Source organism: Ictidomys tridecemlineatus, unplaced genomic scaffold, assembly GCF_052094955.1.
Source record: "Ictidomys tridecemlineatus isolate mIctTri1 unplaced genomic scaffold, mIctTri1.hap1 Scaffold_155, whole genome shotgun sequence".
Classification (NCBI taxonomy): domain Eukaryota; kingdom Metazoa; phylum Chordata; class Mammalia; order Rodentia; family Sciuridae; genus Ictidomys; species Ictidomys tridecemlineatus.
In genome coordinates this window covers 204,323-213,221 of record NW_027521361.1, presented here as the reverse complement: position 1 = coordinate 213,221, position 8,899 = coordinate 204,323, and the positions used below count along the sequence as shown (strand labels likewise).

At 42.4% G+C, this 8,899-nt stretch overlaps 1 long non-coding RNA gene across 1 annotated transcript; it reads right to left on the bottom strand.

The window, feature by feature from the left end:
• Positions 1-1,277: 1,277 nt before the first annotated feature.
• Positions 1,278-4,231, bottom strand: LOC144372745 (uncharacterized). Its single transcript, XR_013432643.1, has 3 exons — positions 4,110-4,231; positions 2,137-2,277; positions 1,278-1,468 (listed from the first exon to the last, which is right to left on the bottom strand). It is a non-coding gene; the product is annotated as an uncharacterized LOC144372745 (long non-coding RNA).
• Positions 4,232-8,899: the final 4,668 nt, after the last annotated feature.

Sequence of the window (8,899 nt, the reverse complement as noted above, 5' to 3'; positions counted from 1 at the left end):
CTTTTCTATGGTATTGGAATCAGCCTGCTGTGGTTTAAATATGGTCCCCAAAAGTTCATGCATTGAAAACTTACATACATTTGGAATTTGGAGGTAGGGCTTTGGGAAGGTCATGCAGGTGGGGCCCCCAAATAGGATTAGTGGCTTTATAAAAAGAGGAAGAGAGCCAAGCTCACATGCTGACCCTCTGTCCTCATTATGAGGTCATAGAGGCTCTCACAGATGCTGGTGTCAGGCTCTTGGACTTCACAGCCTCCAGAACTCTGTGAGAAATAAATTTCTTTTCTTTATACATAACTGATTCCACAGAATTCTGTTATAGCAATAGAAAATGGACCAAGAGAGCCCCATCAAAGGTTTTCCAAAGGCACTTTAACACTGGGATTTCTCTGGGCCCATTGAAAAATGTGATCCATGGGGTCCAGTGGATCTGGGTCACAGGTGGGTAGAGGGTCTGAATGGTCTGGAGAGAGTGTGAGATAAGAAGCAATGACAGTCTCAAGAACTGCTCCCTGGAGGCAGGTGCATAGTTGTGAGGGGATGGGGCAAAAGGATAGTCAGTGTAGGTAATGAATGATTGGGTCAGGAAGGGGGCTGGTTCAAAAGGAAATAAAATGCTAATACCTCCAGAGCACTTCCCCCTCCTCCAACCTGTGGCCAAGGTCACCTGCCTCCAGGGAATTTTTCCTCCCAAGGAGGAGTTGTTAATGAGTATTCCCTGGGTGGCTCTCTTCCTGCCTGAACCCCTGGATGACTTGTTCAGTCCTTGAATCTCTCCACCTTTGGTCTTGTGGGCAGGATGGGAGAGGGGTCATGAGAACAAAGGAAATCTGAAATCTATAAAAGAGGCAGGACACCTCCACTCCCTTAGGCACCAGTTTTGGACCCCTTCCTCTGAGAGGAGTCCTGTCTCCCCCATCCCTGACACCCCCCTACCCCTGACACCCCCCAACACCCCAACCCCTCCGCCCACCCCACTTCCCGCCACCCCCATCCTGCCATATTCTATCATTTTTTTATTGTTGGTTGTTCAAAACATTACATAGTTCTTGACATATCATATTTCACACTTTGATTCAAGTGGGTTATGAACTCCCATTTTTACCCAGTATACAGATTGCAGAATCACATCAGTTACACTTCCACTTATTTACATATTGCCATACTAGTGTCTGTTGTAATCTGCTGCCTTTCCTATCCTCTACTATCCCCACTCCCCTCCCCTCCCCTCCCCTCTTCTCTCTCTACCCCCTCTACTGTAATTTATTTCTTCCCCTTGTATTATTTTCCCCTTTCCCCTCACTTCCTCTTGTATGTATTTTATTTAAATAAAAGTTTTTATTTAAATAAAAGGTTTTGGTTTTGCCTTGAAGTTTCTCAGGTGTTTAGTCTTTAACACCATGGGAACAGGGACCCAGGTCCTTATTTTCAACACGAGTATCATCTCTGGTCTCAGCTGTACTGCACTCTGAAAACATTTAGATAGTAAGGAAACATCATCAATTTATACACAGACTGGTACCAGCTCCATACACAAGGAAGCCCTGTCTCAGGCTCAGGAAAATAGGGCAATAGCTATTAAATCAAAGCTTCCCATTTCCATTTCCTACTTCAGCAAATGGCAGGATTTATATCCAGCCTGAACCCAGGGCTATACAACATACTGTGTCTGGGGCCTTGAGAGCAAACTCGGGGTTATAGGCTCAGGCTTTGGGGCTGCTTCATGAGGCCCAGGTTCTTTCCTCTCCCTACTCCATGCTTTCTATCTCCTTTCCTCACCAACTTCTAATTGGCAATACTGTGGACCATAAAGAACTTTGAGATCATGCTAATCTGAATATCTGATGGTACAGGCCATGCTCAGAGATGAAGCCCGAAAATGATTCCTGAAGGACAACAAAAGAGCTATTCATGAACCAGCTTTTTAAAGCATTATTCTCTTGAGCACATGACCTTCTCTCTCTTCTATCCTTTTCAAAATGGGGTATGGTAGCCAGCCTCCAAGGTGACCCCCCAAATTTCTGCCTCTCTGTATTCACACCTTTGCATAGTCCCCTCCCTCATTTCACTAGGGTTTGTCTATGTGACCAATAGCACACAGCAGAGTGATAGAATGGAATCCTGATATTAGGATACAGAAGACCATGTGTGTCTCTTCTTGCTCCCAGATCACTCTGGAGGAATCTCACTGCCATGTTCTGAAGACAGCAGAGACACTCGGGAAGGACTGGGGATGTGGCTCAGTGGTTAAGTGCCCCTGGGTTCAATCTATGTTACCTAAAAAAGAGAATTTTTTTTTAAAAGAGTAATTTGTTATATAGCAACAGAGAAAAAAAATTAGTGTTTTTCCCCTTTGGCTTTTTATTTTTTATAGAAAAAGAAAGAAAGTCCCTGTTTCCACCATAGCCAGCCAGAAAGACTTTGTCCTGTACCCCACTATAAGGGATAAAACTGTGGCCAATAAGAATAGAGCAGGCTTTCTCTAGGCCTGGAGAGATGCTCATTTGCAGAGGACTAAGATATCTTCCTGGGCCTGTGGGAAAGAATTCCAGTTGGTATACTGGTAAAATATTCCAGCTTCCTTTACAGAAGTTGTGAGCCTGTGTCCAGTATCAATGTTAATCAAATGAAATGCATAATATATAAGCCTTATAATGCTTTAGAAATGGAGTCCCTTGTGAGTGACTGTGGAGTGGCTTTCCATAACTCTGGCTTTGAAGTAGGGGATGGTGTTTCCACATGAGGTGGTTTGGAGGCTGGAGAAAGGCAGGGTCTGCACTCAATGGTCCCCTCTCCCCACACCTTTGGTCCTGCCCTATCTACCATCCCAATGCCTCCAAGACAGAAAAATCTTTGCAAAGTTCCTGAGCCAAAAGCATCCTACAAATGTATACGTCTCACAGAATATGGTCACATGTGCTTTTTCTGACAGACTTGCTCATTGAAGGGTCCGGAGCTACCGGGTTCTTAAGGAACAGACTGTGCCCTTCTTGCACATGTGCCTAGGTTGAGCTGTCTTGTTTTCTCCAGAAAACCTATAGTCAGAAGCATAATTTGGGCTTTTAGGGTCCCAGTATTTGTGTCCTAAAATACAGCTAAATTAGGTTAATACTTTTTTTTCTCCCCTCTTGACTTGAAGTATAGATTCAGAGCCTCTGGGAAACTTCCTGGCTTCTTATGTTAAAGATACAACAAGAATACAGCCTTCCTTTCCAGAAGGATTTCAGTTGAACACACTGGGGACAGACAAGCAGAGAGGTGGGACTGATGGGGTCTCTCAGGTCAAGTTGAGACCAACAGCGGGTTGATGATGCTCTGTAATGCCACAGAGTCCCACTGTAAAGATGGATGCCAAGTTAATTTAGTATAGCTGGAGAAGGACTAGAGGCACTTTCAGGGTCTATTGTGTGTGAGCCAACCACCTCATCTCTCCAGCTGTTTTGTTTTTTTTTTTGTCTCCTAAAGGAGACCAAGCTGCAGAAGAAAATGGAGCCAGAAGTCAATTTCCACCAACAGTAACAATGGGTGCAATTGTGTTTCTCACACAGCAGCAACTGCTCTTAAGGAGCATTCAATAAAATTATGCACACGCGCTTACTACCATGATAACCTCACCATGGGAACTTCCGCATGTGTTCTTTTGGAATCTGAGGGTTCTGGGAAGACCGTTTCAGAAAAAGAGAGATTTTTATGGAAATGTCAGAGAGTGTCAGCAGACCTCTCCAAGCAAGAGAAGTGTGCTGGAGCCATACTCTGATGAGTCTTCAAAGGGAGGATTTCTCAGAGGGAAGGTGCAGGTGGAACTACAGAGTGACAAGGTATGTTTATGAGGGCTGAGTCCTGCCTCAGAGGCCTACTGCTGTCCACCTCCAGAAACTTCCTTAGGATCTCTGAGCAGTTGTTTCAACCTCTTTACAAGGGAGATAACACCTATCTCATGGGGGGAGGGTTGTTTTGTTTTTGTCAAATTTTAATGGAAGGATGTGTGTGAATAAGGTTTGAACCCTGAAAAATAACCTCTCGATTGCATTTTATAATGCCTGATCTGCTACTTTAATAACCCAAACATCCAAGATCAGCTGAAGGGGACTTGCCAATGAGTCTCATACCTTGGGAAACCCAGGGTGGCTGCCTGCTGTTCCTGCTCCATCAGAGAAGCCCAAAGCTCAGGTGGGCAGACAAACTTGTCCCACACAGTGAAGCAATGCTACCGGGAGCTCTTTGTTTTATTCCTTCCTCTTATTTTCATCCATCAGTGCTGCCTGCTGGTCCTCTCCCTGGCCTTCTCTCCTCAAATGTAGTTTCTGTATTCCATTTGTCACAACCTATTTGTTTGTGTTTTAAAACAAACCAAAAGACAGTTTTCATAAACTCACTGACCAAACCCCTGGCCCCCTGCTGATGACTCTCAAATCTCCTTCCCTGGCCCTGCGCCCAGTTCCAAGGACCTTTAGGAAATCACTAGCTGCAGCACCTTAGATTCAATTTGTGGAGAAGTAAATCTTTCTCTCAAAATGATTCCAACTCCCAATGATGACAAGCTATTAAATAAGGAACATTTGTTATGCTTTATCTTTCATTTCTTATTCCAATTTGCTATGGACTAAATTGTATCCTCTGCCCTAGAATTCTTATGTTGAAACCCTAATGCCCCCTTTGACAGTTGTATTTGGAGACAGGGCCTTAAATGAGTAATTAGGCTAAGTGAGGTCATGTAGGTGGAGCCCTAATATGTAATACTGGTAACCTTATAAAAAGAGGAAGCAACATCAGAGAACTGACTCTGATGAGACACAGAGAAGGTGACCATATACAAGCCAGAAGAGAAGACTCAAAAGAAACCAGCTCTGCTGGTACCTTGATTTTGGACTTTTAGTCTCTAGAACTGTCAGGAAATAAGTGTCATGTTTAAGGGACTCAGTCTATAGTATTCTGTTGAAACAGTCTAAAAAAATATTCACAACCTGTTACCAAAATCTGGTATAGCTTTCTTCAAAATGACTCTTGAAGTCTCATTCTTTCCATATCTTGTCTTGCTGCTCTGCTTCCAGTCCTTTCTCCTTGACATCTATATTCATTACTATTTGTTCATTACTTCTTAACTTCCATCCTTGTCTCCAATTTATCTGATATTCTAAAAAAATATAACTTGATCTTTTTATCAGTTAGGATAAGGTAAGTTATGCAACAGTAACAAATGACCCCTAAACCTTAGTGGATTAATGCACAGAGAAAGTTTACTTATTTTCATGACATATCCTTCATGGACAGGCTCTGGCTCTGCTCCAGGTTGTTTTCATTCTGGGACCCAAGCTGATGAAATGGTCCCTATTTGGGACATTGATGTTCTCATGGCAGAGAGAAATGAGTACTTGTTGAACTATGCGAAAGTTATCAAAGTGTTTGCATAAAATTGATATATGATCCTCTTACATTTCATTGACAAAAGCTTCATCCTCTGATGTCGTCTGGGCATCGATGTCTAGAATCTGTCCACAAGAAAGGGAAGCAAATCATTGTGAACACTAAAATAATTTACCATCATACTGATTCCAGGATTTCAGCTTCCTCTTCTCTGCTGTGACTTAAACACCATATGATAAAACCCCAATCATCTTATGATTATGAAGTCCACTTTCTCCAGTTCACAGGGATTTCTTTTTTTTTTTTTTGTGACCATTGGTTGACTATAATTAAATAACCTTACACAGGAATTGTAAAGGGGTCTACTGGCTTGTAGTCCTTTACGTGACTTGTGATCAACTACTCCTGGCCATACCCGACTAGACTACTGGGATGGGCAAATGACCTAAGGTCAGCCAATATAGGTTCACAGAGGCATAGGAGCTGGGTCAATCAGAAGCTCTCCTGGAAGTAACAACTACCAAATACAGAAAGAACTTACATTGTGGGGTGGTAGTTGAGGTTGAAAGGATGCCTAAATGTGGAGTCAAAATCTTAGCAGGTGGAAGTAACATGCAAGTTGGGGTTAGGAAAGAACAGAAGTTGAGTGAGCAGAGGAAGCATCATTAGTAAGAAGAGCAGGAAACAGGTGCACAAAGAGAAAGAGGGCAGAGACACCATGAGGGAGGAGCTAGGCCTTCCAGAAGAGAGATGGAGAGGACTCATCAGGCTCCAGAGCAGTCTCAATTCTAGGACCAGCCATGTGGACTCTTAGAATAAATCCATACTATCCTAGATAATTTGAGAGATCTCTCTGTATATATAATCAGCAAATCCTGAATAAAACCACTCTGTTTAGAGGCAAATCAGTTGCCTACCTGCTTCATGAGTTTAGTTTGACCTTTCCATTTAGACTTTAGTCTCCTAGAAAGCAAAGCTCCTGTTTGTCTTCTCCATGAACCTAGCATGGTGGGAGCCACAATAAACAACCTGCAGATGGCTTACTGCCAAATTCACATAGGTTTGTTTCATTATCATCTTCCTCCTCCTCTTTGTAGTCAAGTCTAGAAAATCAACCTGAAGCATTATTATTGGACAAATGAGAGAGAAAATAGCAATATCCTTACTCAGGAAATAGTCCCTATGCCCACTTGGCACAAACTTCTAGGACCTTCTTAATTGCTATGGTGTCAATCATGGGCACCGAGTGAACTTTCAGAATTGCTATAGCCTGGGCTCCAAGCCTCTTATCCGGGTTCCCCAGAGTAAATTGCTGGGCTTTGGATTCAACCTCTTAAAACAAGTTAAGATCTGGTTATGGTGAGGAGAAAATAGTAAAAATGAAAAACTATTTGCAGAACAGAAAGTGTTCTGAAGCATGATGCTTGCAGCAACTGTGACCTCACTTCTGCTTAACAAATTCCTATGTGCCCAAGGCAGCCTCCAAATTCTGTTCTTGAACTTTTGTTTTACGTAAATGTCAGGTATTTTCTATACCTGAGATGGCATAGAAAATGCAGAGCTCTAATCTCCTTGGGCCTCTAAGTAAGCCTTGTATTTGGGGATAGGTTTGGGGCAGTGGGTTTGGGTAAGATCCCTGTAACCCTGACCCATTTTGCAGACACCTATATATAACACCTTTGTTTTAGTGGGGTTGGGGGATAAGTGAGAAAGGAAGAGAGAGGAAAGAATAGGCAGAGAAAGGTGCAGAAACTCAGGCTAGGTTGGGAGACAGTTGAAAAGTGTGGCTGTTCTGAAAGCAATCAGGAATTAGAGCCTGACTTTCCAGTAAGATTAACTACAGACAGAAGCAGATGCTGTGTCCACTTGAAGTAACAATGTTATGTGCAAATCTGTGGAAAGCATGCGCGTGTGCGCGCGCGCGCGCGCACACACACACACACACACACACACACACACACACACTCTTCTCATCCTCTTAACTATTGAGAGTGTAGGGAAATAGGAGTTCTCATACCCTGCTGGTAGGAATGTAAATTGGAAACACTTTGCTGGTTGGGACTTGCTTATGTTTGAAGCAGACAATGGACAATGCTGGCTCTGTGTTCACCAAACCCTTCTTGTGCATACACAAAAAAGACTACATTTCCCAGCCTCCCTTAAGGTTAGCAGTGGTCATGTTACTGAGTTCCAGACAGTTGGAAAGTGGGCAGAGAAGTGATGTGAGTCACTTCCAGGCCTGGCTTTAAAACCAGCTTAGAATCTTCACACTCTTTCTCCCTTTACATAACAGCTGAAATCAGACGATCCAGTGGAGCATTCCAGGGCTTTGGCAAATGGGAAGCCATTCTATGACCAATCCCTGGTTCCAGAGAGATGTGCAGAGCACTCTCCCCTCCCAACCAGGTGACCTTCATTTGAGCTATAATAGAGAAATAAGTCTTTATTATGTTAAACCACTGAGGTCTGGAGGTTTTTATTATAACATTTAGACTATCCTGAATGGTGTAGTATCACAATTCTTACAAATGTCATAAGTTTTGCCCAAGCAATAAACATTCTTTGAAACATACTCTAAGAAAATAATTAAGGGTACTCATTACTGTATTGATTATAACAGCAAAAGTAAATAAATAAATAAATAAATAAAAATCCAACAACATGAATTTCCAATCATAGAAGATTAATTAAATAAATAATACAGCCCTGTACAGGAATATTATTCAGATACTTAATATCACACTTAATATAATGTATTTATTGACATGTCATGCTATAGCATTACTTGAAAAAGGGCAAGTATCAAAACAGCTTAGAGAGTATGAATCTGTATTTATTTATGTATGTCAATGTATAAATAGAAAAAGTCTCCATCTATACCAGAAACAGGGATTATTTCTATTAATAGGATTACAGGTGGCTTTGTAAAAAAGTATTTCTATTCTGCAGTTTTATGCTTTTTCTTTCTTTCTTTTCTTTTTGCATTGATGGGGATTGAACCCAGGAACCTTGCACATGCTAGGCAAGTGCTCTCCAACTGAGCTACATTCTGATGAGTCTGTCCTTCCTTCCTCTTCCTTCCTTCCCTCCATCCTTCCCTCCCTTTCTTCCTTTCTTGACAATGTCTCAAACTTGTGATCCTCCTGCCTCAGCCTCCTGAGTAGCTGGGATTAAAGGCATGTAGCCCTGTGTCTTGCAGTTTTACATGTTTTCTATAATGAGCATGTATATCTTCAGTTAAAAATGGTTTTATAAGTAGCCTGCTGCAAAGGGATGGGTCTTCTTTGAACTTGAAGGCTGGACTTTCTCTTCCTGAGTGTTAAGTGGAATCCCAGGTCCCTTGCTGGTCTTCTGGGCTCCAATTCCACCACCCATACGGTTAAATTCTCACCATTAAGAGTAGCTCTCCAGCCCTTCACACAGCTGAAAGCTCGGCACCAGGGACAAGCGCTCTGGCTTTAAGAAAGGAAGTGCTTTTCACTATAGTGTTTTTCAGAATTTTCTCAGAGAGTTGCTGGGCTTAACAAGTCTCTTC